Source organism: Mustela putorius, unplaced genomic scaffold (genome assembly GCF_011764305.1).
Source record: "Mustela putorius furo isolate JIRA1106 unplaced genomic scaffold, ASM1176430v1.1 tig00000868_pilon_pilon_pilon, whole genome shotgun sequence".
In the NCBI taxonomy this organism is placed as follows: Eukaryota; Metazoa; Chordata; class Mammalia; order Carnivora; family Mustelidae; genus Mustela; species Mustela putorius.
Genome location: NW_025421502.1, coordinates 7,584,235 through 7,612,073, shown reverse-complemented (window position 1 = coordinate 7,612,073; position 27,839 = coordinate 7,584,235). Strand labels below are relative to the sequence as shown.

The 27,839-nt window shown below is 39.8% G+C and overlaps 1 long non-coding RNA gene and 1 pseudogene across 1 annotated transcript in view; one reads left to right on the top strand and one right to left on the bottom strand.

Annotated features, from left to right (window-relative positions):
• Positions 1-27,839, top strand: part of LOC123393485 — a 58,020-nt gene that overhangs the window by 5,568 nt on the left and 24,613 nt on the right. The gene's annotated exons all lie outside the window — the stretch shown is intronic.
• Positions 553-1,398, bottom strand: LOC101693724 (annotated as a pseudogene).

Sequence of the window (27,839 nt, the reverse complement as noted above, 5' to 3'; positions counted from 1 at the left end):
TTCAGTCATTATTCAAGGACTACTCGTAGGAAGTGGAGTGTTCTTTCCCTGGTAATTTTGGGTGCAATCCACGTAAGCAGAAAGAGCACTGGTCCCACAGAGAGCCTTCATGCAAAGAATGGAGGTTTATTCACCAGTGGAAGTCAGGATGGTATGTTCCACAGTAGTAAGGGTGGAGAGGATATGCATGCAGCACCAGAAGTGTTTGCTGTAACCACTTATGAAGTATTTGGCCTTCTGGCTAAGCTCAAGTGAAGTAGTCTTTAAAAAAAAAAAAAGGCAGCAAGGGCATATGTCTCTCTCTTTAATTACATAAGAGGTTTCTTATTTTTTTTTAAAGACTTTATTTGACAGCGAGAGAGAGAGAGAGAGAGAGAAAGAGCAAGCACAAACGAGCATGAACAGGGGGAGAGAGGGAGAGGGAGAACCAGGCTCCCTGCTGAGCAGGGAGCCCAATGCAGAGCTGAATTCCAGGACCATAACCTGAGCTGAAGGCAGATGCTTAACTGACTGAGCTACCCAGGCGCCTGAGAGGTTTCTTATTTTTTTTTTTAAGAACCAAAAGAAATTTATTTGTAAAATTTCTTACTTGACCAGTGGTGAGAACCAAGAAACACTATACCAAGAAATGCTCAACTAACACCCTAATAGTCTCTAAGCTGGTTCAGACAAGAGAACAACAAAAGTAGCTCTTGATTATTAGGCTGGAAAGATGTACTTCTTTATGTCTTTCAATTGCACAAAGAGATACATTTAACCACATGGTCTGCGCAAGTAGCATCATAGTATCTGTAGACATAATTGGGTCATAGCTTCCAGGGTGCTATTCCTTGTCTACCTTACATAGCTGTTTCACCACTCTTGCTAATTTCTTTGTTGGCTCCTTTCTCTTTTTCTTCTCCTTTGTTGGTTTTGTTTTTTCTCTTTCTCTGATGTCTCCTTTCTCTTCTGCCCATCCACTGTCAGTTCCTTTCTCTCTTCCATGGTTGCCTTCTTTCTCTTCTTCTTTGTCATGAACACTGGTGTAAAACTGTAAATACTCGGTTCCGAGCAATTTCAATTGCCAAAAATTGTATCCTGGGGGCTCTTTAGCTGATTCTGATTTGAGCTCTTCTGGATCCAACATATCTATCCTGAGTTTCTCAAAATTTTCCTGAAACTCAGAATAGATTTGGTCATCCACTTTGGTGAGTTTCAAGACCTGTGGGTCAACTGATGAAATCAGCTTGTAGTAGACTTCAGCATGCTGCATTGCTTTCATGGCCCAAGCCATCTCAATATCAGGATAGTTGCCATAAGACTCGGCTGGGAGAGAAAGGGCATGTGCCACAGACGCCAGTTCCCCGGAAACCGGCTCAGCAGTTCCACTGGTCATCTCCATGTTGCACCCCACAAAGCAAACGCTTGTTTCCTGGAAATGACTATTTGCAAACCAGGTTTCTTATTTTTAAGAAGAGATAAACAATAAAGAAGGCTACAAAGAAAACCACGCACACACACACACGTGCACACACACACACAATGAAAGAAAAAACAAGGAACCATCTTCAGAGTAAAACTATCAATGGTGGAAAGGAAGGATGGTAATAGTTTTACTACCTGGCTCAGCTCTAAATCACACATACTTGGTCATAGAAACGTAAACATGAATGCGTGTGTACACATGTGTGTATGATGTGACAGAAGAAGAAAGAGGGATAAATCTTCATTTTCCAAAGTGAGAAACCAGTAGAGATATTGCCTAAAACATAAAGACCATGAGTAGCAATACAGGCAATCTTGTTATTTCAAGATACAGAGATATGGACCAAGAGATTCACCTGAAAGACTTCAGAATGGTTGCTTCTAGGGAAGGAAAACTGGGGGAGGAGATGAAGATGACCAGGGATTTGCTCTTTGTCTTAAAATTCCTTATAGTCATTTGAGTCTACACTATTTAGATAATTCTGACAGAGACATACAAAAAATAAAAGGATGAATTAGAGGTCAAATGAAGTGAGCATGTGGGAACAACCCCTAAGATGTTTGGCTTTAAAAAAAGAGCAGAGAAATGAGACAGAAATGAGACAGCTGAGAAGCAATACAGAATCAAGGTAGGATGTTTTAAAAAGAAAGGATAAACTAGAGCAAATTATATGCTGATGAGAATGACCCAACAGAGAGCAAAGGTAATTAACTCATGGATGGAGGTCCTTAAGGATTTGAGTCCAGGGCACAAGTGAAGGTAGCCCTTTGACACAGAGTAGGTAATTCCTGCAAAATAAAGTAAAAAGAGAAGACAGGCCTAGATACCAGCCCATTTGTATGGGAGGTGGGAAGATGAAGGACTTTCCGCTGAGGGTTTTTATTTTCTCATGTGAATATGAGGCAAAGCCATTAGCGAGGGAGGACCGTACTTTGAGAACTACCACTCTAAATAATGAATGGGCATTCCTAGCTATCTGAGATACTTACTTTCATAGCGTAATATACATTCCAACAGTCATCAAAACAGAAAAGAGAAAATTACATTTTTTAAGCTGACACAAGGAGCTATAAAAATTAGGAACCCAGAGTGAAGTGTGTCTTTTTTTTTTTTTTAAGATTTTATTTATTTATTTGACAGAGAGAGATCACAGGTAGGCAGAGAGGCTGGCAGAGAGAGAGAGAGAGAGAGGGAAGCAGGCTCCCCGCCGAGCAGAGAGCCCGTTGCGAGACTCGATCCCAGGACCCTGAGATCATGACCCGGGCCGAAGGCAGCGGCTCAACCCACTGAGCCACCCAGGCACCTCGAGTGAAGTGTGTCTTTACCCTTTCAGGAACACAGGTATTCTCAGGAAGAGGGTAATAGTTACCTAAAAGCTTGGTGTCAGCATATCGTAAGTCACTCACCTGAGTAGTAGCAAAATGTCACTCTGAGAAGATGGTCTGGGATGGGCAGAACTTAAAAGTTGCTGCACAAGGTAACACACGTTGAGGATCCCATTCGCCCTCCACCCTCTGTATTGTTAGTTAAAGCTCCACCAACTGAGAAACTGGTGAGATGATTTGGAGGCAAGCAATGATATTTTATTTCCATCTGGAAGGAATCACTGCAGATTCTGGAACATTCCCTCCCTCCTACTCACATCAAGTCTCTGGGCTTGCTAGAAGCCAGATTGTAGAGAAAATCACCCACCTGGTCAAGGCAGTCCATTTCTTCACATTTTGCATATGTGGAGAAAATACATGAAGACATATCTTCTCCAGCAGGGAGATTTGATTGAACAAGAGAAATAGGACTAAAAAAAAAAAAAAAAAAAATCCTTAAAATGTCACTTATCAATTTCATGTGAAACATTTCCCTGGTGGTTATTGCCATTTTTTATCTTAGAAAAAATTCCCCAGGGACGCCTGGGTGGCTCAGTTGGTTAAGCAGCTGCCTTCGGCTCAGGTCATGATCCCAGCGTCCTGGGATCGAGTCCCACATTGGGCTCCTTGCTCCGCAGGGAGCCTGCTTCTCCCTCTGACTCTGCCTTTCACTCTGTCTGCCTGTGCTCGCTCTCACTCTCTCTCTCTTACAAATAAATAAATAAAATCTTTAAAAAAAAAAAAAAAAAAGTCCCCAAATAGTGATTTTCATAAGACAGCTTACTAAAAATTACTCTATTTGTGAATTATGGTTTGTTGATAATTCAAAGGAGCTCTTTTTCACAGTGAGTAGAAATAACATGCTAGAATTCTAGGTTTTCTACTAATTAAAAGACTACTAATTTCTACTAATTAAAAGGGTAAATCATATAACTTCTGGGTTATGTGGGGGTCAGTTGGATAAATTTACTCAAGGAATTCTTCAGTTCTAAAATTATTCTAGGTTCTTAATTTAGGTGTCACTTGTACCTGAAAACAGATCCATATATTATTTTTAAGCATTTTACTGTGTTAAACATTGTGTTGGTAATTTCTGTATGTTAAAGTAGCTGAGTAATAAGTAATGGGAAACAACACCAAACAGCATATATTCTTTTTCCTAGATTCTTTCAGCATAAGCATAGTGAAACTCATCCATGTTGTGTGTATCAGTAGTTTATTCCATTTTGTTGATGACCTGACTCTGTTGTAGGGTGTTAGGATTTCGTTAAATTAACATTTGTTAAGTTGAGCACAAGTGCTGGAGGGTAAATTGTGGCTCAACAACAGAACACAAAAGAAATAAAGAAGTTCAGGGGCACCTGGGTGGCTTAGTCAGTTAAGTGTCTGCCTTCAGATCAGGCCACAGTCAATCCTGGAGTCCCAGGATCAAGCCCCACGTCTGGCTCCCTGCTCACTGGGGAGTCTGTGTCTCCCTCTGCCCCTCCACCTTGCTCTCCCCCCCCACCCCCACCTGCCCCACACACACTCTCTCAAATATATAAGTAAAATCTTTTTTTTTTAAATTTCATCACTCCCCGGTCCCAGGTTCATCACTCCCAGGTCACAAGGCGAGGTGCAGGGGTGCAGGCAAAGAAAGAGGCAGGAAGAGGCAGGACCTGCGGCAAATGCCTTTATTAGGATCCCAAGGTGGAATGCTCTAGGGTTCCCAGACTAAGACCCGGTTGATGAATTCAAATCAAAGAGACCAGGGTTTCTGGTAAGCTCTGTGTAAGTCTCATCTTTTTTTTTTTTTTTTTTTAAGATTTTATTTATTCATGAGGGAGAAAGAGTACAAACAGGGAGGGGCAGAGGGAGAGGGAGAAGCAGGCTCCTTCCTAAGCAGGGAGCCCCAGGAGGGGCTCTATCCCAGGACCCTGGGATCAGGGCAGGAGCCCAAGGCAGGCACATAACTGACTGAGTCACCCAGACACCCCTGTGGGGTCTCATCTAAGGGGCACATAGGGGAAAGTCCTGGAAGGCTGGGGAGACTGTTGATCACAAGGGCAGTTGGGGAAGTCATATGAGGAACCTAACATTTGCGTGTGACTCTGTGGGCTGTTATCTGGGGTATGTGTTTGCATGAGGGGCTAGTGTCCATGTAAGGTCCCTGCAGTTCCCTTGGCCAAACAACATAGGTGCCAAGGCACTGCTACAGTGAGTGGCTTAGTTAAATTCACACCATGTGCACATGCCATGATTTGTTTATTCATCTATTGAAGGATATTGGGGTAATTTCAGTTTGGGGCTCTTACAGATAAAATTGCCATGAACATTCATATGCAAGTCTTTGTGTGAGCAAATGTTTTCTTCCCCCACCCCTCACCCAGGGAATAAACCTAGGTTTATCAATATTAGGGGAATGACTGGACCATGTGGTAGGCATTTGTTTAATTTTTTGAAAAACAGCCCAAACCATTTTCCAAAGTGGTGGTACAATTTTACACTGCTGCTGGCAGTGTATGAGAATTGTAATTGTTCCACATTTTTGCCAGCAGGTTGGTATGTTTGGTCTTCTTCATTTTAGTAGTGGTAATAGTGTGCGGTGGTATTTCATTATAGTTTTAATTTGCACTTCCCTAATAACTAACGATGTTAAACATCTCTTCATGTGCTTATTTGCTGTCTCTGTATCTTCTTTGGTTAAGTGTCTGATTGGATCTTCTGCTCATTTTCTGATTGAATTGTTTGCTTTCTTATTACTGAGTTTCAAAAATTCTGTAAATATTCCATGTCAGACATTTTATTTTCCACCTCTAGAAGTTCAACATGGGTCTCTTTTTATTTCATTTTTATTTATTTATTTTTTTGAGGGGGGGCTATTGGGAGAGGCAGAAGGAGAGAAAGAATCCTAAGCAGGCCCCATGTCCAGTACAAAAGCCCCATGCAGGGCTCAGTCTCACAGCCCAGAGATCATGACCTGAGCACAAACCGAGAGCCAGGCCCTTAACAAGCTGAGCCTCTCAGAGCCCCAATGTGGGTCTCTTTTTAAAAATGTCTCTTCCATGCTTCCATTTCACATGAGCAGTCTTTCTCCTACTTTTTTGAGTGTATATAAATGTCCTTACTTATGAATCATTTTCTGTGTTTTTATCTCTTTTTATTGATTCATTTTTCTCAGTCTAGGTCATATCTTCCTCTTTCCCTGCCCTGTTCCTTCTCTTTACCAGACCCCAGATATTGTGAATTTTACCTTGTTGAATGCTGCATATTTTTGTCATCCTATAAGTATTTTTCAGCTTTATTCTTGGTCACAGTTAAGTTACTCAGAAATGGTTTGGCCCTTTCAAAGCCTTAGCCTATGACTAATTGTGCCCCACCACTCAAAATACCATTTTGACTCCTTTGCCAAAAGCATGGTTTTCCACTCTGGCTAGTAGGGATGTGACCTATTCTTTGCTGGTTGTGAGCTCAGGGCATTTTCCCCTTTGCTCCTTTTGGATGGTATTTTTCTCTGTCCTACATTAGTTTCCTCACTTGCCTTTGCTCCGGTGCACTTTCTGCCATCTCTGGAGCTTTCTCTGTGGTAACTCTGTCCTCTCAAGTACTCTATCCTCTGTCTCAGAGCCCCAGCTTCAAATTCTCAACTCAGTGGGACCACAGATTCCCTGGGTTCCCCTCCCCGCACTGTGGCCAGGAAACTGTCTCCAGATAGTAAGCTGAGGCAGTCATAAGTCTTACCTCATTTATTTGCCAATCTCTCAGGGGTCACTGGCCTGAACTGCCTGATACCAATGTTGGGAAGCCATTGTTTCATTAATCATTTTAGTGGACTTTGTTCATTGTTTCTGGTGGGAGATTATATCCAATCACTGATACTTTATCTTCCCAAAAGTAGAAGTTACTTTTTTTATGCAGCTACTTTTATAGTAATAACTTCTTTGCCTTTGTTTTTTTAAGTTTCACCATTTAAAATATATCCCTAGACAGTATAATTTGGTCTCAACAATTCAAAAGGTGCGCTATGTCTTTAAAATGATTTTATTTTTTTAAAGATTTTACTTGAGAAAGAGTGAGCAAGAGAGAGAGCATGAATAGGAAGGGAGAGAGTTGGGAGAGGGAGAGAGACAAGTAGACTCTTTGCTGAACCAGGAACCCAATGTGGCGCTTGATCCCAGGACCCTGAGATCATGAGCTGAGCCAAAGGTAGGCACTTAACCAACTGAGCCACCCCAGTGCCCCTTTAAAATGATCTTAATCTCTAAATATAATCCTCCATCCTTTTTCACTTCCTCTAAAGGGGAGGAGGGTACACCTAAGTAAATTAGGTGCCTCTAAAGGGGAGGAGGGTACACCTAAGTAAATTTGGAAATAGGTGGAATCTGAACCGAAAGGCAAAAGGAACTGCATATAAGCACTGTGCTAGTTGATAAAGTCATTCCACATAAGGGAACAGCTTACCAATTCCAGTGCCACTATACATGTGGAATGGAATTAAACAATTATGTAAGTGGATCACAAAGTAGGAGCCCATTTTTTCACCACTGGAGTGAGAGTCAGATAAGCAAGGTCAGGGGAGGAGAGGTGGGAGGAGGTAAGCAGGGAAGGTAGTGGATTTTGGATTTGAATTGGACACATTAGGAACAATTCATGTTTAGTTTAATACAGATGTGGATGATTATATACGAAATATTTATAGATATGTGTATATATACATAAGTGATGTACGTGTTTCTTGGCTCTTCTCTCCCTGAGAGAGCTCACAGGAAACCGCACTCCAGTAGAGTGGGTCCAGATCTTGCTTTCTAATACCATTTCCAATCAAAGGAACCATGGTTTTGGGAGAAACAGCTGATTCTAGGACTAGTGAAGAAATACACAGGATGAGCCTGGAACATCTTGGACTGACAGAGTGTTTTTGAAGTACAAGAAATAAAAAAATGAAAACAATAAAACACAGCATTCATGTAGATCTGTCAAAGAAGCACAGCAGCCAAATGAAAGAGCTCCCAATGAGCTAAGCTGGAAAAATTTTGAGGAAAAAAATATAGTATAGGATTATCACAAGTATTAAATATCTTTGAGTCCATATTGACACATAAATGACTGAATAATATATAAATGGAGAGAAGAGACAAATATCCCATGCAGAAGGATTCCAAATAATTTATGTAGATAGTCAAATCTCAAGGAGAGGGAGCAAAGATTTCTACTCCTTAAATATGGACTGTGCTCACTTCCTCTACATTACGGAAATGGAAAGCAAACAGGAACTTCACAGGGAAGAAACCTGACAAATACTACCTCAGCCAGGTTAGTAAGATCAACATCAACTGTAATAAAGCATGCTGATAATGTGTAGTCTTGGTCTAATGTGATGAAAATGACATTTTACCCCATGATCTTCCTTCAAAAACCCATAAGCCCAGTCGAATCATGAGGAAAATGTCAGACACATTCCCTTAGACAGACAACCTACAAAATACCTCACCAGTATTCCTTAAAACTGCCAAGGTCACAAAAAACAAAGCAAGTCTGAGAAACTGTCACAGCCAAGAGGAGCCTAAGACATGACAACTAAGTGTAATATGATGTCCTGGATGGGGTCCTGGGTCAGAAAAAGAAATTAGGTAGAAATTCAAAAACTGAGGAAATCCAAATAAACCATGGACTTTAGTTAATAATGTATCAGTATTGATTCATTAAGTGTAACAATGTCTCATACAAAGGTGAATGCTAACAATAGGGAAAACAATGTAGATGTATATGGGAACTCTCCGTACCATCTGCTTAATTTATCTGTACTGTTTTTTAAAAAAATAAAGACTATTTTTAAAAAAGGAATCCTGACACCAAATGCTAAATCCCCAAGTTCACTGAGCCTGTCTGGACAACAGCAGGCAAGTTTTGTTCACTTTTGGCATCTCAACTTAATTCTCCCTCCTGAAAATTGCAGCTATGCCTACTGTTTGACTTGGTGTTCGAACGTCAGTATTCTGTCTCTTCTCACTGACATCCTAGACATGCATTGCTCTGGACCTAACCTGAGTTTTCTGGTGCTGTTCTCCACATCTCACCACTCTCCCCTAGTCAATACACTAGAGAGTGGTTGCGTTTTGACTCCACCATAGGCTTAGACTTAAGGTCAAACACCCTTTCTCCTGGTTTCCCACTGTTCCCTAGGAGAGCTCTGCCTTAGTAAGTCATGAAATTTGCATAGTTCAGCTTCCCTCGTGTCCATGTGCCCTTTCCTTTTCACCCATACCTTCCTCCTGTAATTAATTTTCTGATATTACTTTCTGGTAGTTGGTGGGTGGGGAGGGAATAACATGTCCAGAACTAGAATTTTCATCATATATTTCTCAGATCCTTTAAAGAAACATTGTCCCCTGTAGCCAGTTTCTTCTGCACCTGTTGATCAAAGAGTTTCCTGTGACAGTTGTAAACACTGAGCAGTTTTCATTGCCAGCTGACCTTGGCCTACCTGTTGTAGGACACTAGGAGGAGCTCCTACAGTGTCTGCATGCTGGCAAAGGGGCCATGTGATAGTGCACTACTCCCCTGACTATGCAGTTGAATAGAGTGTTTTCTCATTCTGAGAGAGAGAACATAGGCCTCACTCCCTGACATCATGTACTAATTAGACTCTTTCAGATAGTAAGAAATAGAAACACGGACGGCCACCTTAGTTAATCGAGTTTCATTCTCAAGATGGGAGAAGAAAGGGAAAGGAGGAGTTTCTGCAGCCACATGAAATGCGGTAATAAAAAAAATAGCACTAAGGGCACCTTGGTGCCTCAGTCAATTAAGTGTCTCCCTTCAGCTCAGGTCTTGGGGTCCTGGGATCCAGTGCTATGTCAGGCTCCCTGCTCAGTAGAGAGTCTGCTTCTCCCTCTTCCTCTGTCTCTCCCCACCCCACTTGTGCATACATGCTCTCTCTCAAAGAAATAAAATCTTTAAAAAAAGAAAAAGAAATAGTGTTCCATAGAATGGAAACTCCTTTACTTTCCACTTCTGCTTCTGCTAACTGACAGATTTTTTCACAAACTACCCAAGTGACAGGATATAATTTGATCTATCACAATCCAATTTAGACTACTCCTTGGCGAGGTGTGAGGGATGGGGCAGCTGGATGATGGACATTGGGGAGGGTATGTGCTATGGTGAGTGCTGTGAAATGTGTAAGGTGGATGAATCACAGACATGTATGCCTGAAATAAATAATACAGCGTATGTTAATAAAAAAATAACATAAAAAATAAAACAATTCAGGCTACCCCTTTTAGTAAAAGCTCTCAAGTCTCTTTTAACTTGCTGGCTAGCCTACAAATCAGTGCCTCCAGGTCAAATGTCCATCTGGAGTCTAAGCACCTGTAACCAGTAGATAGAGTTCTGTAGTCTAAGGTACAGCAATTCATTTATTAGAAAGCACCTAGATGGGGGTTGTCAACCTAGAAGAAACTCAGAATCTTATACTGTCCTCTCACAGAGCTATTTTCCCAAAGTTCCTTCTGTTGGAAATATCAATTCTTTGTAATGTCAGTGTGTGTTTTGTGGAAAAGGGTCATGTGAAAAATCTGACTCAACAAATAATTATAAGTGATTACTAAGTGCCAGGCATAGTTCTATGTGCTTAAATGTGTGGGAAATATGGGTTAAGCAAAAAACAAAAACAAAACAAAACAAAACAAAAAACAAAACAATGACAGGGGTGCCTGGATGGCTCAGTTGGTTAAGCAGCTGCCTCCAGCTCAGGTCAGAATCTCAGGGTCCTGAGATAGAGCTCTACATTGGGCTCCCTGCTCAGCAGGGAGTCTGCTTCTCCCTCTCCCTCTGTTTGTGCTCTCTCTCAAATAACTAGATAAAATCCTCTTTTTAAAAATGACATGTGTAGGAAATCTCTTCAAAACAAAAACAAAATCTGTGCACTTAAATGTGTGGGAAATACGGGTTAAACAAAATAAAACAAAACAATGACATGTTGTTAGCATGTCATTATAATCTCAAGAGAAGGGCTATAGTTTACACCATCTCCCAAATCTTTTAGACCAGTTTCTCTTTTTCTGAGAAGCATTTCTTAAGCCTCAGATTACATGAAAGATACATCTTGAGAAACGCTTGATTTTATGATTGGGGTTCCAGGAAATGATGTTGTCAGGGGATACATGTACTATAGCAGCTAGTCTCCGCAAGGCACCCCCTCTCCCCAATGAACCACCCCTCCTGGTATTATTCATCCCCTTGTGTGGTCCTCTCCCATACTGAGCCTAGGCTCAGTTTGCTATGACTTACTATAGTGAACGTAATGTAGCAGAAGTGACTGTGTCAGTTCCAGTCTTAAACCTGACAATTTAAGAAATCTGGCTACCTCGCCCAAAGTCCTACCTGAAGAGGCCACATGGAGAAAGAGAGGCTCTGATACAACATGAAAAAGACCAAGGAATCCAACCAACAGGGAGAACCAAAGCCCCAGATACCTGACTCCAGCGCAACTATACCAGCCAAACCTCATCGTTCAATCCATCCTAACTAAAATGGCAGACATGGGCATGAAGAAGTCATCCTGGACATTCTGGTCCTAGTAGTGTAATACGCAAGTCTTGGCCAAACCCCAGTCCACAGAATTGTGAGGCATAATAAATGGTGGCTGTTTTGTGCCACTGTTTTTAAGTAGTTTATTACATAGCAATGGGCAAACAAAAATATATAAAAATAATTTGAAAACTCATTGCATAAACTTAATATATTGTGCCTGAGTTATATTCATAATTACATGTGTCTGCTTCAGAAATGACCCATTTTAGAGGAAATATAGGTATTTTTTGTGTAGAGATGTATCTGTGTAGGTATTTATCACTTACCTTCTTTTATTTTTTGGAAATAACCCTTAACAGTAAAAATTAAAAATCAAATAAAGGAAGTTTTGAAATATTTAATCACAGAAAAGCCAATTTAACTGTGCATACTTTTTGCAGCAAACAAAATTAAAATAATTTCGTACAATAAGGAACTAAGAAAAAATCGAGTTGAACTTGAGACTTCGATTTGTTTATAATCGGCTAACCTAATTTGAAAGCACATCTGCTCTGTTTACCCTGCAAATATCGATAGCAATTAGGAAATTAAAAATTCCCAACATTAAAACAAGATCCTGTTTCAGTCAGGGAACATTATCCTTTACTTACAAACTTGGGGATACTAATTGCTTACTAATTATTTACAAAGGATAACACGTCCTCTTTCCTCCTCCTCCTTTCCCCTTGCCTTCTGCTCTGCCTTCCCCTCATCCCTAATTCTTTTCTCCCTATATCCAGGATACTGAGTAGGTCACATTGGCCTGAGTGTTTGTGAGGTAAGATTCTGAGAAACCCAAGCATTCATTGCAAACAAGCCATTCAGAAGGCCAGACCTTGTGTTACCATGTTGTAGTAAGAAATCATACCCAACTTTAGGATTTTTCCCTTTCTGGGTTGAACAGTGTAGCAGCATAAAATGCATAGGATCCTAAATCAGAACTCTTCACTCCTTACATAAAAGTTGTGTTCTCAGCTGGCTTTATTGGACACAACTCCCAGATATTCACATGGAACTTATATATATGTTCACGTGGAACATATATATATCTATATGGAACTATATTCCATATAGATAATGTGAGTATATGAAATTCGTGAAAGCAGGGTTGTAGAATAAGAATTTAAATATTTAGGAGTTAAGTTTTTATTTTGGAATTAGAAGAACACATTTCAAAATCATATGAAAAAACACACTAAGTGTGACAGTTTGTCCAATAAAATACAAAGTTAATGTTGTTAAAGTAAAACTGGAAGAAAGGAAGGCATTGTGGAGCATCAGAGACAGATATCTTCAAACTAATATATCATAGTTTTCTATGTATGCGTCCTTCCAAAATTCATATATTGAATCCTAATCTCAAAGGTGATGGTGTTAAGAGGTGGGGCCCTTGGAGCTGAGGTTATGAGGATAGAGCCCCCATGAATGGGATTTGTGCCTTATAAAAAAGAGCCCCCAGAAATCCCCAGCCCCTTACAACATGTGAGTGCACAGCAAAAAAGAGGCAGCTATGAGCCAGGCTAATGGCCCTCCCCAGAAGGCAACCATGCTGGAGACTTGATCTTAGACTTGCAGCTTCCAGAACTGTGAGAAATAAATGTCTATTGTTTATGGGTCACCCAGTATGTGGTATTTCATCATAGCAACCCAAACCAACTGAGACAGTGCTGATTTCTATTGTTTCTCCAGGGCACATTTATGTCTTAGTTTGTAAGTTATGCAGAAACACAACTCAAGAACCAAGAGTCCATAAATATTCAGGTATAATTCCTTTAATGAAATATTTCCTCCAAAGATATAAATGGTGATAGTGATCTGTTTCCTTTAATACAACAGTTTCTCTTCAGATTGGTGTAGTAGGATCTGCTTTATGATTAGAAGACAAGGACAATGGAGTTCCTGGGTGGCTCACTCAGTTACGGATCCCACTCTTGATCTCAGATTTCCATCTCATGGTCATGAGTTCAAACTCCACGTTGGGCTCTGTGCTGGGTGTGGAGCCTACTAAGAAGAAGGAAAGAAAAAAGAGAAAAGAAGAAAGGAAAAAGAAAAAAAGGGGGAAGAAGGAAGGGAGGAGGGGAAGAAGGGAAAGAGGAAGGAAGACAGAGAGAGGACAGTTAAAACCAGGTACTGCAAGCTAAAAGATGAAGCGAATTAAAGTAGGGTACTATCATTGACAGAACTGATGAATTCTTACAGGAGATAGAGAGATGAAGTCTGCCCAAAATTGTAATATTCCTTTATGAAATGTGTATTTACACCCCAGCATTTACCTCGGAATAGTAAAATGTAGGAAAGAGACTGAAAGGTCAAACCTGAAGAGAATGAAGCCACATATGTTAACAAGAAACAAAATATGTGTAGTTAACACTATACTGACATCCAAACACTGGCTACAGGAAAGGGAAAAAAAAACCCTGCATTACATTCAAGAGTAAACCCGGATAAAGCCAAAAATACAGAGAAATATATGCAAGTATGTTTTATCTCGCATCAAATCCTGAAAAGGTCATTTTATCTGAAGAGAAGGAAACCAAGATGAATAAAACCTCTGATATATTTATATTTTCCCTTACTCTGTGTGTGTGTGGGTGAGGTGCAGCGGGGGGGGGTGTGGAGGTGGAAGAAGGGGCTGATATATACATACTGTATAAAAACAAGGCCAAGTTTTTTCATTTGGACATCGAGTTGGAGGTACTATAAATGTTTGTTAAAGCAGAATGTTTCAGGAAAAATCTGTGCTTACCAATTAACTACTTTCTTTAACCAACCAAACCGGTCTTTTGGCTGAAAGCGACTGAAATCATTTAAATGGATTTAAACTGAAAATAACTATTGGCACAGGTTGTTCTAGGTGCTCAAGGATATTTGGACTGTTTCTCTCTATCCCTTGTCTCTACTTACCTGTGTGCCAGCTTTACACTCAGGAGAGTTTCTATCAAGAAATACCAGTTTGGTCAGCGGCAGCTCAAGACTTCTGTCCTAGCTGAGCAACCACGGATGAAAGAGAAGAGCTAGAGAGATGCCAGAGACCCAGAGAAGTGTCCTGGGATGGACTGACATTTACTTGTCCTGGACAGTGTGCCTACCTATTCTAAATTAATCACAGAGCTGGGGAGGAGGGATGCTATATGGTACATTCTGTGGCCAAACTCAGTCATATGTCTTCTGGAACTTGGGCAGGAGTGGCAGAGCAGGGATGTTATCCCCACAAAAACCACAGGGAAAGACGGGAGAAGGAGTAACCCCCTGAGGGAAGATGGGGGTCCCTTTACCAACGTAAGGAGGAATGAATGAACACTTGGTAACCAACATCTTCATATTAACCTGCCTGATTTTTTTTTCTTTCTTACAAAGGTACACAACAGGTGGGGGGTGAGGAGCCCAGCTGTTTGTGATTAATAGTAATTTTGAATTCTAGATCAGGGAGCGTTTTATCCAGTGAAAATAAAAATCGATTCAAGAAAAGGTTAAGGACTATGGAAATGACAACTAGGTCTCAGAGAAATTTACCACCTGAGCAACTGGTCAAAGAATCATACCACCGAGGTTTTGAAGTTCATTCCCTTTACGTGCCTTTTCTGGCATACCACCACCCTTTGAGAATCCTTTCTCTGTCTGGGCAATTTCCTGTCTTTTGATCCACTTCCCCAAGGCAGAAACCAGAATACTCTCCCACACTCAACTCTCAGCGAGGTGGCAGGCAAGGAACCTAGGCTCCTCCAATCACACACACCCATGTGGGACAATTACATGTGGGACATCAAACCAGAAATGAGCTGTGTGACAAGGCAAGCCCTGCAGAAAAATCCTTTTGTTTGTTGTTTTTGTCAAGGCGACAGCTTAGATGTCATCTTTCACTGAAAGAGGAATGCAGGAGCACCTGGGTGACTCAGTTGGTTAAGGGTCTGCCTTTGGTTCAGGTCATGATCCCAAGGTTCTGGGCTCGAGCCCTGAGTCAGGCTCCTTGCTCAGCAGAGAGTCTGCTTTTCCCTCTGCCTCTGCCTGCAGCTACTCCTGCTTGTGCGCTCACTCGCTCTCTCTCATGTCAAATTAATCAATTAATTAAAATCTTTTTTTGGAGATTTATTTGTTTATTTGACAGAGAGAGAGAGCACAAGTAGGAGGAGCAAGAGGCAGAGGAAGAGGGAGAAGAAAGTTCCTCACTGAGCCTGATGCAGGACTTGATCCCAGGACCCTCATGACCCTCATGGGATCATGACCTGAACCGAAAGCAGACACTTACCTGACTGAGCCACCCAGGCACCCCTATTAAAAAATTGTAAAACATTAAAAAAAAAAAAGAAGAAGAAGAAGAAAGAAAGAGGACCTTAACTACATTTAACTCCTTTCATTTTAACCTCAGGCTATCCTTTTTAACCGAGTAAGTTCTTTCCAGCTTGTGTTTTAACTCAGTCTGAAGACCTCATGGGCAAAGCATTCCCTGATGGGAACCCAAACTACCCCAAACTAGCTCTCCAGCAATAATGACTGGCCTGTAAGACTGCATAATTTCCCCCAAGACAATGATCTACTTGAACTTCACAGCCACCTGCAGGTACCCTCCAACATTTGACCCACATTTTCCTTACATAAATTTAAAGTATTTGAAGATGGGCTTTGAGACATTAGCCCCCTGTCTTCCTGGTGCTGGCCTCCTGGAAATAACCCCTTTCTTGCTTCACCACCACTGGGGGTCTCTGCCTTTGTATTCTGTCTGCTGCAAGTGGTCTCACCTGGTCTGTTTGGGACACCTGGAGCCAGGTGCTCTTGCACACTTGGGCCCTGGTTCCATCATGATCAGAACACAGGTGTTCTGCCATCTCATGTCTAGAATGAGTGGCATGCATTAGAGCGTCTGGTTTCATTGGAGTGGTTACTGGCACAATCTCAGAATGTGATTGAGGCATTATTTTTCAGAAGTGCCTAGCCTCCAAACCTGGCTCTCTCGTCCTCTAAAGATTCTCGTAAGCTATCTCCTTTTCCTTGAAAAATGTCTCTTTTCTTTTTAAACTGGCAAGGGTGTTTCTATTTTTTTTTTTTAACTAAGACCCTGATTAATACAATGACTGTATTAGTTGGCAAGGATTGCCGTAATAAATCGCTAAAGATCCACAGATTGGGTAGTTTTAAACAACAGAAGTTTATTTTCTCACAGTTCTAGGAGCTGGAAGTCTGGGATCAGTTGTTGGCAGGGACAGTTCCTTCTGAGACCTCTTAGAGATATCAGTAGAGATAACTGTCCCTGTGCCTTCACACAGTCTTCCCTCTGTAACCGTCTGTGTCCAAGTTTCCTCTTAAAAGGACATGAGTCGGAGCACCTGGGTGGCTCAGTGGGCTAAAGCCTCCACTCTCAGCTCAGGTCATGATCCCAGGGTCCTGGGATTGAGCCCCGCATCGGGCTCTCTGCTCAGCGGGAGCCTGCTTCCCCCTCTCTCTCTGCCTGCCTCTCTGCCCACTTGTGATCTCTCTCTCTCTCTGTCAAACAAACAAATAAAGGACATGAGTCATACTGGATTAGGGCCACCCAAATGAACTCATTTTAGGTTAATTAGGTCTCTTTAAAGACCTTATCTCCAAATATAATCACATGCCAAGGTCTTGAGGGTTAGGACTTCAACATGTGAATTGGGGATGGGACACAACTCAACTCATCATAATGACCATAGTTGGGCGGGTGATCAGAAAGAGGATCAAGAGTTGAAGAGAAGAAATTTACCACTACTACTAAAGAAGAATTCAATATACATACTTTACCAATAAGAGTAGAGTCCTATAACATTATTTTTTAAAGATTTTATTTATTTATTTGTCGGAGAGAGACAGCACAAGTAGGGGGAGCAGCAGGCAGAAGGTGAGGGAGAAGCAGGCTCCCCGCTGAGCAAGGAGGCCAACCCAGGAATGGATCCCCAGACTTGGGATCACGACCTGAGCCGAAGGCAGATGCTCAACCAACTGAGCCATCCAGGCGCCCCACTATAATGTTTCTGTATGAAAGGCATATATATATATACACTAAAGTTTGTTGAGAGTATAGCAGATGTAAAAGGGAAAACTAAGCACTTTTGTTGGAGGAGTTTACCAGTGCTAACACCAGATCCAGCTAATAAAAATGATAAAATTTGGTCAAAATTATTCAGGCAGTTGACTTAACTTTCTATCTAATGTTATATGATGACTTCAGCCTGTTCTTTAGCTATTTTAAAAAGAAGAGTAGCACATGGATTAAGAACCCAGACACTGGAGCCAGCCCCTTGGTTTAGACAAATCACTGTTTGTAGCTTAATTTTTTCATCTTTAAGTGGGGGTTACTAACAGTAACTATAGAAGTCAAATATGTATTATATGCAGAGCACTTAGAATATCTGGCATTCACTAAATACTCAAGAATTAGGAGATTTTATTATCTAAAAAAAAATCCCTCAAAAGTTGTAAGCATAAAATACATGTTATTTTTTAAATTTCCCATCCAATATATTTCAGTGGCCAATTGCACTATTTTTCTACCACTTCAAACATTAGACCCTCAATCTTTGTATAAATTTAGAATTTATAGAATTTATAAAATAAAATAATTATTAGCTTCTCACATTTTTTTTATTCTCCTTAAAGTATCCTGTGTGATTGCCATTCTTGCCTCCTGTTGTCTACCTTCATTCACTGCTGTCCTCACATGGATGCACACACACATCTTTAGTAACCACCTCCTTCCTTAATTTTAAAAACTACTCAGTTACCTCAGGAAACTCTCTCTTGATCCCTGGTTCCAATGTCAAAGAGTCAAGATTATACTACATTTTCAAATAATCTATCCAGATTACACTAATTTTATGGGGCCAATTCAAAAACTGAACACTAGATGGCAACATTCTTAAATTGTGCTGTTTTCCTAAGGCTAGGTTTCTGAAGCCTCAAACTGGGAGTGTACAATTCTTGAATTTGTTGAACATTTTGGCTGTTTTAAAACTGGAATAAGCCTTTGGACATCTCCATAAAGGAACTCTAATGGCCATTCTTGAAAATTAATTCTTCCTATTTATAACTTTTATGATCACTAATTTCCAGCTTTTAAAAAAATATTTGAATCTTGCTTTTTCCTTAAAATAACAGAAATACAAGTTGTGTCTATTTTTTAAATTATGTCATATTCTGTTTTTGGAATTTTATGTAAATTTAGTTATTTGACATAACTAATTAATTTCTACTTAATCTCACAGGAATCCAGAAATGTTATTTTACATGATAAATAGAACAGAAGGATAAACACATTTTTCTCCCTTTTTTTAATATATTTTCCTTATGGAACTTTGAGCTTAGGGACAGGAAAACAATTGCTGTGAATTTCCTCATAGTGAGGATGAGAGAGATCAGAGGTGCATTTTCTTTGAAAAGAGAATTATTATATAAATCTTCTGTCTAATTTTCTTTGGGAAATTAAAACATTAACTGGAATTTCATCTCTTGTAAAATGTAAAATGTATTATGTGGTATATATACACAATGGAATACTATGCAGCCATCAAAAGAAATGAAATCTTGCCATTTGCTACAACGTGAATGGAACTAGAGCGTATCATGCTTAGCGAAATAAGTCAAGTGGAGAAAGACAACTATCATATGATCTCCCTGATATGAGGAAGTGGTGATGCAATATGGGGGCTTAAGGAGGTAGGAGAAGAATAAATGAAACAAGATGGGATTGGGAGGGAGACAAACTATAAGTGAATCTTAATCTCACAAAACAAACTGGGGGAAGGGGATTGGGAGAAGGGGGGTGGGGTTATGGACATTGGGGAGGGTATGTGCTTTGGTGAGTGCTGTGAAGTGTGTAAACCTGGCGATTCACAGACCTGTACCCCTCGGGATAAAAATATATGTTTATAAAAAATTAAAAATTAAAAAAAAACAAAAAAATGTAAAATGTATTAAATAAAAATATATTTATTGTTGTTAAGGCAAGGAGCTTTTTTTTTTTTTAAGATTTTATTTATTTACTTGACAGACAGAGATCACAAGTAGGCAGAGAGGCAGAGAGAGAGGAGGAAGCAGGCTACCTGCTGAGCAGAGAGCCCGATGTGGGGCTCGATCCCAGGACCCTGGGATCATGACCTGAGCCGAAGGCAGAGGCTTTAACCCACTGAGCCACCCAGGTGCCCCAAGGCAAGGAGCTTTTAATATGAAGTTCATTTAGGATTCCAGGAAAAAATGGACAAAAGATATGAGCAGTAAACTAAAGAAGAAATGCGAAAAGTCAACTACCACATGAAGAGAGCTGAAAATCACAGGCATTTAAAAAAGCAGAACTAAGGGCAACTGGTTGATTCAGTGGGTTAAGCTTCTGCCTTTGGCCCGGGTCATGATCTCAGGTCCTGGGATCAAGCCCTGCCTTAGGCTCCCTGCTCAAGGAGCCTGCTTCTCTTTATGTCTGCTGCTCTCTCTCTCTCTCTGACAAATAAATAAATAAATAAGATCTGTAAAAATACATATACTGAAATAAAAAATGAAATTATTTAAGTTACAATGGAACTAAACAATGAAATTAAAGATAAGCAGACAAAACAAGACTAACAGGAATAATTTGATCTGAAAAATAAAGCATTTTCTAAAAATGTAACTTAAAATTAGAAAAAATCAATAAGCAATTTAAATAGGTTTAAGACACATAGAAATAAATTCAGATGTATCACTAATCATCATAAACATAAATGAACTAAACACACCAGTTAAATGATGGGTTGTTCAATTGTATTAAAAAATCCAGCCAAAAACTGTTTAGAAGAGAGGGACATAACACATAAGGACATAAAAAAGTTGAAAGTAAAAATAAGTGAAAGACACACTTGGCAGGTACTAGCCAAAGGAAAGCTTGGTGGCATGTTAGCGCCGAAATGGGTTTTACGACCAAATGGAAGTAAAAGAACCCAAAACATTTTAAGGAAGATTGAGCTGACCAAGAAGATATAATACTTTTAATGTTGTATGTATCTGATAAGATAGGTTTAAAAATATAGAGCAATAAGCAATAGAGTTAGAGGAAGAGATTAACAAATCTACTGTGTAATTCAAGATTTTAATATCTACCCATTTACTTTATTCAGTAAATATGTTTGAGTGCCTACATGCTAGAAGTGCTACTCATTTGTGATATAGCTATAAACAAAACAAAATAATCCTCAAGCTTTTGTAGCGTACTTTATAATGAAAGGAAAGAGCAAAATATACAAATAAATACGATAAAATCTCGTAAAAATATACCCCAAATTTCATAAATTCTGAGATTATAAAATGGAAGTCTGCCACCCAAGCCCACAGGTAGAACAAAGGGAGGAAGGAAGATAAAGTTCTTATCTTCTGAGGTTCGGAAACGGTAGAGGAGACAGGTAAAGTGGGGGGAGTCAAGCAGAAAAATAACTTGAAACCCAGGGGGGAGGAGGAGTTTGAATCTTACTTACTCAGTAATCTCCCAACTCATTATTCCCAAAGTGGACCCCAAAAACTGGCATGTTGGAACCAGGAATTTCCTGGAGTCATCGATGTTTTCCTGAAGTTCAGTCACTGCAGACCTGAAGTCACTCCCATCAGTGTGTACCAAAGCAATCTACACATTTAATGCAATCCCTATCAAAATACCAACAGTGGGACACCTGGGTGACTCAGTCGGTTGAGCATCTCCCTTCCTCTCAGGTCATGATCCTGGGGCCTTGAGATGGAGTCCACATGGGGCTCCTTGCTTCCTCTGCTTGCCACTCCCCCTACTTGTGTGCGTGCTCTCTCTCTCTGACAAATGAATAAATAAAATCATAAAAATAAATAAATAACTTTTAAAAATACCAACAGAATTTTTCACAGAGCTAGGACAAACAATCCTAAAATTTTTATGGAACCACGAAAGACTGAATAGCCAAAGCAGTCCTGAAAACCAAAAGCAAAGTTGGAGGCATCACGTTTCCAGACTTCAAGCTCTATTACAAAGCCGTAATCAGCAAAGACAGTATAGTACTGCCACAAAAACAGACACATGGATCAATGGAAGAGAGTAGAAAGCCCAGAATTGACCCACAACTATAAGGCCAGCTAATCTTTGACAAAGCAGGAAAGAGTATCCACTGGAAAAAAGACAAGCTCTTCAACAAATGGTGTGGGGGAAACTGGACAGCAACATGCAGAAGAATGAAATTGGACCACTTTCTAACACCACACACAAAAATAAATTCAAAATGGATGAAAGACCTAAATGTGAGATGGGACTCCATCAAAATCCTAGAGGCGAACACAAGCAGAAACCTCTTTGAGCACAGCCATAGCAGCTTCTTACTAGACACATCTCCAAATGCAAAGGAAACAAAAGCAAAAGTGAACTATTGGGACTTCATCGGAATGAAAAGCTTCCTCACAGTGAAGAAAACAGTCAACAAAAGTAAAAGGAAGCCTGTGGAATGGGGGAAGATATTTGCAAAGGATATATCTGATAAAGTGTTAGTATCTAAAGTCTGTGAAGAACTTACCAAACTCCATACCCCAAAAAACAAATAACCCAGTTAAGAAATGGGCAGAAGACATGAATAGATACTTTTCCAAAGAAGACATCCAGATGGCCAACAGACACATGAAAAAATGCTCAACATCACTCAGCATCAGGGAAATACAAATCAAAACAATGATGAGATACCACCTCACACCTGTCAGAATGACTAAAATTAAAAACGCAAGAAAAAACATGTTGGCAAGGATGTGGAGAAAGGGGAACACTCTTAACGCTGTTAGTAGGAATGCAAGCTGGTGCAGCCACTCTGGAAAACAGTATGGAGGTTCCTCAAAAAGTTAAGAATAGAACTACACTATGACCCAGCAGTTGCTCTGCTAGGTATTTAGCCAAAGGATATAAAGCTACAGATTTGAAGGCTTACATGCACCACAGTGTTTACAGTAGCATTATCAACAATAACCAAATTATGGAGAAGAGTATAAATGTCCATCAACAGATGAATGGATAAAGAAGAGGTGGTATAGGTGCACCTGGGTGGCTTAGTCGGTTAAGTGTCCACCTTCAGGTCATGATCCCAGGGTCCTAGGATCGAGTCCTACATCAGGCTTTCTGCTCAGTGGATGGCCTGCTTCTCGCTCTCGCACTCCCCTTGCTTCTGTTCCCTCTCTTGCTGTGTCTGTCAAATAAATATATAAAATCTTTTAAAAAAAAAAAAGAGGTCCAGTATATATACACACACACAATGGAATATTACTCAGCCATCCCAAAGAAGGAAACCTTGCCATTTGCAACAACATGGATAGAGCTATAATGTATTATGCTAAGAAATAAGTCAGAGAAAGACAAATACCATATGACATCACTCATATATGGAATTTAATAAAGAAAACATGAGCATATGGGAAGGGGGGGAAAGAAAAAAAGGAGAGAGGGAAACAAACTGTAAGAAACTTTTAATGATAGAGAATAAACCAAGGGTTGATGAAGGGAGGTGGGTTGGGGATGGGCTCATGGGTGATGGGTATTAAAGAGGGCGCTTGTAGGGAAGCACCTGGGTGGCTCAGTGGGTTAAAGAGGGCGCTTGTGATGGGTATAGGGTATTGTATGAATCACTGATGAATCACTGAATGCTACTCCAGAAACCAATATTGCATTGTATGTTCACTAACTAAAATTTGAATTAAAAAAACATTATGTGGGGCATCTGGATGGCTCAGTGGGTTAAGCCTCTGCCTTTGGCTCAGGTCATGATCCCAGGGTACTGGGATCATGCCCCGCATTGGGCTCTCTACTCAGGGAGCCTGCTTCCCTCCTCTCTCTCTGCCTGTCCCCCTGTCTGCTTGTGATCTCTGTTTGTCAAATAAATAAATAATTGTTTTTAAAAAATGATGTGCTAGGGTAAGGACCAAATACATTATTACATTAGCTCCTGTGGTCTTCAGCACATCACTCTGAGATAGGGGTTACCCTGTTCTGCAGATGAGGAACCCGAGGTGAAGTAACTTTCCCTGAACCCCACATCACTGAGCTATGGAGGTGGGAGTGGAAGGCCCCCGGGGTCTCCTACTCTGTCAAGCGCAGACCCAGGATAGATCGTGATTTAGCTCCTTCCTGCTTTTCCAGCCACCAGCAGTTTGTGGGTCACTTAAATCTGAGGAGCTACAGGGTCTTCACCTGGACATAATGATATCCACAGAATTTAGCAGTTATTACCATTGAGGCATTGCTTAGAATAGCAGCAATAAACAAAACAACCAAACAAAAACCCCACCAAAAATGTCCACTAAAGGGTGATTTATTGAGGGGAATATAGTGTATTCTATATGGTGGAATATATTAAATTAATTCAGTTAAAGAAATAAATGTATTCTATTTCATAATTAAACATATTAAATTAAATGTATTAAATAAGTGTTGACAACAGAAGATGCTTACAACAAAACTTAAGTTACAAAAATGTACTTACTGGGTGACTTTGGGTTATATATATCATAATACATATTACTTATATTCATGTAAATATAAATAATACAATAAGAATGAATTCTCTCCAGATTGGCCTGCAGAACTAAGATAATTCCAAATATCAACAGAGGTTTGTTTTTTTTTTTTTTAAAGATTTTATTTATTTACTTGAGAGAGAGACAGTGAGAGAGAGCATGAACGAGGAGAAGGTCAGAGGGAGAAGCAGACACCCCATGGAGCTGGGAGTCCGATGCGGGACTAGATCCCGGGACTCCAGGATCATGACCTGAGCTGAAGGCAGTCGTCCAACCAACTGAGCCACCCAGCCGTCCCTCAACAGAGGTTTTTGTGAAACATGACAGCTGATACTGATTTTTTATATGGCAAGGGGAAATATCCAAGGCATTCCTTAATAAAAAGAGGGAACTTGGCCAACCAGACACTGAAACTGATGGTGAAGTCATGATAATTGATAATGTTGCTTTGGCAAAGGTAAGACCAAATGACCAGCTGAACAAGAGAGCCCAGAAAGATCCAGGAACACGTGGAAAGTTGATTTATGACATATGTGGCCATGCTGATCAGCGATGAAAGTTCAAGCTTAGATTAAATAAACAGATGAGTTTCTACTGATAATAAATAAATAAGCCAAGAAGAAGGAAAAGCTTTCCCTTATAGCAGAATCTCATGCAGGAATTATGGAGGTAGAAAATCTCCATTTGGCAAGCATTGTAGTCATTGACTCAGACAAAATTGTCAATGGATACCAAAACTATTGGGTTGAAATTTGAGGATGAACAGGATAGTTACATAGTCTCAAAGACGTCTCCACAACTTACTTACTACTTCCAAAGGGGGAAGATAGTGCTTTTAAAGTGGATAAACCTGGAGGACATCACCTTATCCAACTGATCCAAGTTGCCATCGCCAAAAAATGGAGAAAAATGACATATGGACTTCCTGTGTGTTGCACTGAAAAGGACATGACCTCACTAACATAATGATCCTGCCAAAAACACACAACCTAAACTTAATTATGAAGAAACATTCTATGAAGAAAACCCACACCGAGGGACAGTCACAAAATAATTGGCCTAACCGTTGAAAAATGTGAAGGTCAGAGAACACCAACCCTGAGGAACTGTTCCAGATCAAGTGAGACTGGAGACAACGTAATATGTGACCCTGGACTGGATCCCGTGGTGGGGGTGTGGGCTGTGCGAGGGGTGGAGCGGGACGGCTATAAAGCATATTTTTATCAGGGTAACCGATGAAATGTGAAAGTACACTGTAGATCATAGAGTAATGTAAGCAGTGTTAAATTTTCTGATTTTGATAACTGTTTTCAATTCTCATGTTGAGAAAACATACACTCAAGTACTTGGAGGCAAATGAGCATGCTATCTGCAGTTTATTCTCAAATGCTTCAGAGACAACAATATGCATAAGAGAAAGAGAATGAGAAAACAAATACGGTGAATCAGATCATTGCTGAATCGGTTGAGGGGTACACAGGAATTTTTGTAAGCTTTTTAAAACTTTTCTGTCCTTTGAATTTTCTTGAAACAAAAAGCTAAAGAACAAAAAACTAAATAATAAAAAATTTTTTAAAAAGCTAAAGAACAGCAAGGGGATGATAAATACAAAACCTCTGGGAGGGAGGAGAGGCCAGAGAGTGGGGGAGAGAAGAACCCACGTAGATGCAACAGGACTATGTTCCAGTTCCTAAATTAAACGATGAGATTGTGGGCATTCATTTCATTATTTAGTTTTAACAATAATATATAGTATATCTTTTTTGTCCCGATCAAATAGCATTTTTTTAAAGATTTTTTAATTTATTGACTGAGAGAGAAATCACAAGTAGACCTGGGGGGCAGGCAGAGAGAGAGGGGGAAGCAGGCTCCCTGCTGAGCAGAGAGCCTGATGTGGGACTGGATCGCAGGACCCTGAGATCATGACCTGAGCTGATGGCAGAGGCTTAACCCACTGAGCCACCCTGGTGCCGCAAATAGCATCTTTTAGAAGATAATAAAAGGGAAAACAAAGACAAAACATAATAAGGCATGAATCAGAGCTATCTGATGAGCTCTGTGTGTGTATGATCTGAGTGCCCTTGAGCATGCTTCTTTTCCTCCATGAAGTTCACTTCTCTCACCTACAAAAGGGGAATAAGAGACCCACTGTGTAGTTGGGTTGCAAGCACTTGGAAGTCAGTGCTCATTAAGTGGCAGCTGCTTTTTTGTTTCCTCTGATAGGGCAGAGATAAGGGAAGTGTGTCAACAGTCACAAGCTTGGTTAAAGCGATAGAGGTTTCACATTGTCTATATGGCCAGTTGGGAAGGAGGGTATCTAGGGAGCAAAATCGAGTTCATATTGGAAATCCCCCAAATAATTAAAGAGCCAATGAGTTTTATGTATCCTTTTTCCAAACCAGTCTCCATTATCTGGAAGTAAGACTTGGAAAAAGACAGATATTTATGTTAGATGGTCTAGAGGAAGGTCAACAAAGCAGAGAAGTATGCTAAGAGTGAGGCTGGTTTAACTGGTCAGGGCATCCTGCCTAAGCAGTTAGCTTGCTTTTATTTGAAGTTCTGAGAAAGGAGACTATTTATAGGAGGTGGAAGATAAAAAGTGAGCAGATAATTTAGTAGATTAATTAGAGGCTGTGTATGAGAGCATACCTAGCAGAAAAATGCTTTTCCCAGTGCAGAATAAGTGAATCCACTCCTGACTTTTTTTGCAGCACATAAAAAATAATTCTTACATTATATATGTACTCCCTGTTTGGAAGAATTCCCTTATGGCTTAGCTACTTTTTATATACCAAAAGCCTTGAACAGATTGCAAAAAAAAAAAAAAAAAAAAAAAAAAAAACCAAAAAGGCAAGCAGATATGTATTGAGCAACCACTGTATTTCAGGGTGACTCTGCTGTAAGGGATATAACAGAGGAGCTTGTATAAGCAAGTCTGTAGTGGATTTAAAATTTCATTTTTCAATATTAATGGCTTTATAAAAGAGTGTGTGTGTGTATACATATATATATATATATACACAGAGCTAGCTTAAGCTCCTCACACATGTAACTAAACTCATCAACTGTGAACAATATAGCAAATTTGATGATGTTTATACATTACTAACAGTCAATTCAATGAAGAAATCAACAATACCAATTGTTGGCCATGTCAAACCTCAACTATTTTTCCATTTAGATAGCATATAGAGATAATCTGTCATCCTTGGTCACTAGAAATATTGCCAAAGAACGACTATTCTAGCTGTTGGTACCTAGAAGGTGCTTTTGGTTACTTGCTTTGGTGTTTAATTTCTTAAATGTTAATTATTTAAATTATATATAAACTATTATCACCTTATTTTTATATTGGTAAAACACATATTCATTAACACAGTTTTATCCATGACTTCTCCTTTTCTTTCTTCATAAACTATAAATACACAGATAATTCCAGAGATGAAGGCAGACATACATAATATTAAAGTTGGGGATTTTTTAAAAAATGCATTATAAAATTCTTGGAGTTATATGTACAAAAATTAGTAACCCAACCATTGCCTTCCTTTTACTTTGTCAGTTTTATATCAGCCACTGTATTCTCTGGAAATATAACTAAAGAGGGAAGTTATAATAACAAATGTAAATTTACTGAGAAATGCAGTTTTAGAGGAATTGGAGAATATGGGGAGGGATGATCCTTGCAGAGACTTAAGAATGTTGTAGTTGAATCAATTGATAAACCGATCATGGGGAGGCACTGGGGAAAGGAAAAGATTTTCAAGAGAAAGATAAAAAGTCACGTGTGAACAACTAAAAATTACATTTTCAAAGGCAGCTCAAAGAATGATAATATTATTCTTATTTCAATCCTCATGATTAAAAAATGCATTACTTAATATTTCTGCCAAAATTATCTTTGAAAGATAATTTCGTAATGAAAGATAAAGAAAATAATGTACTATCACAGGATTTTAAATAGAAATGGA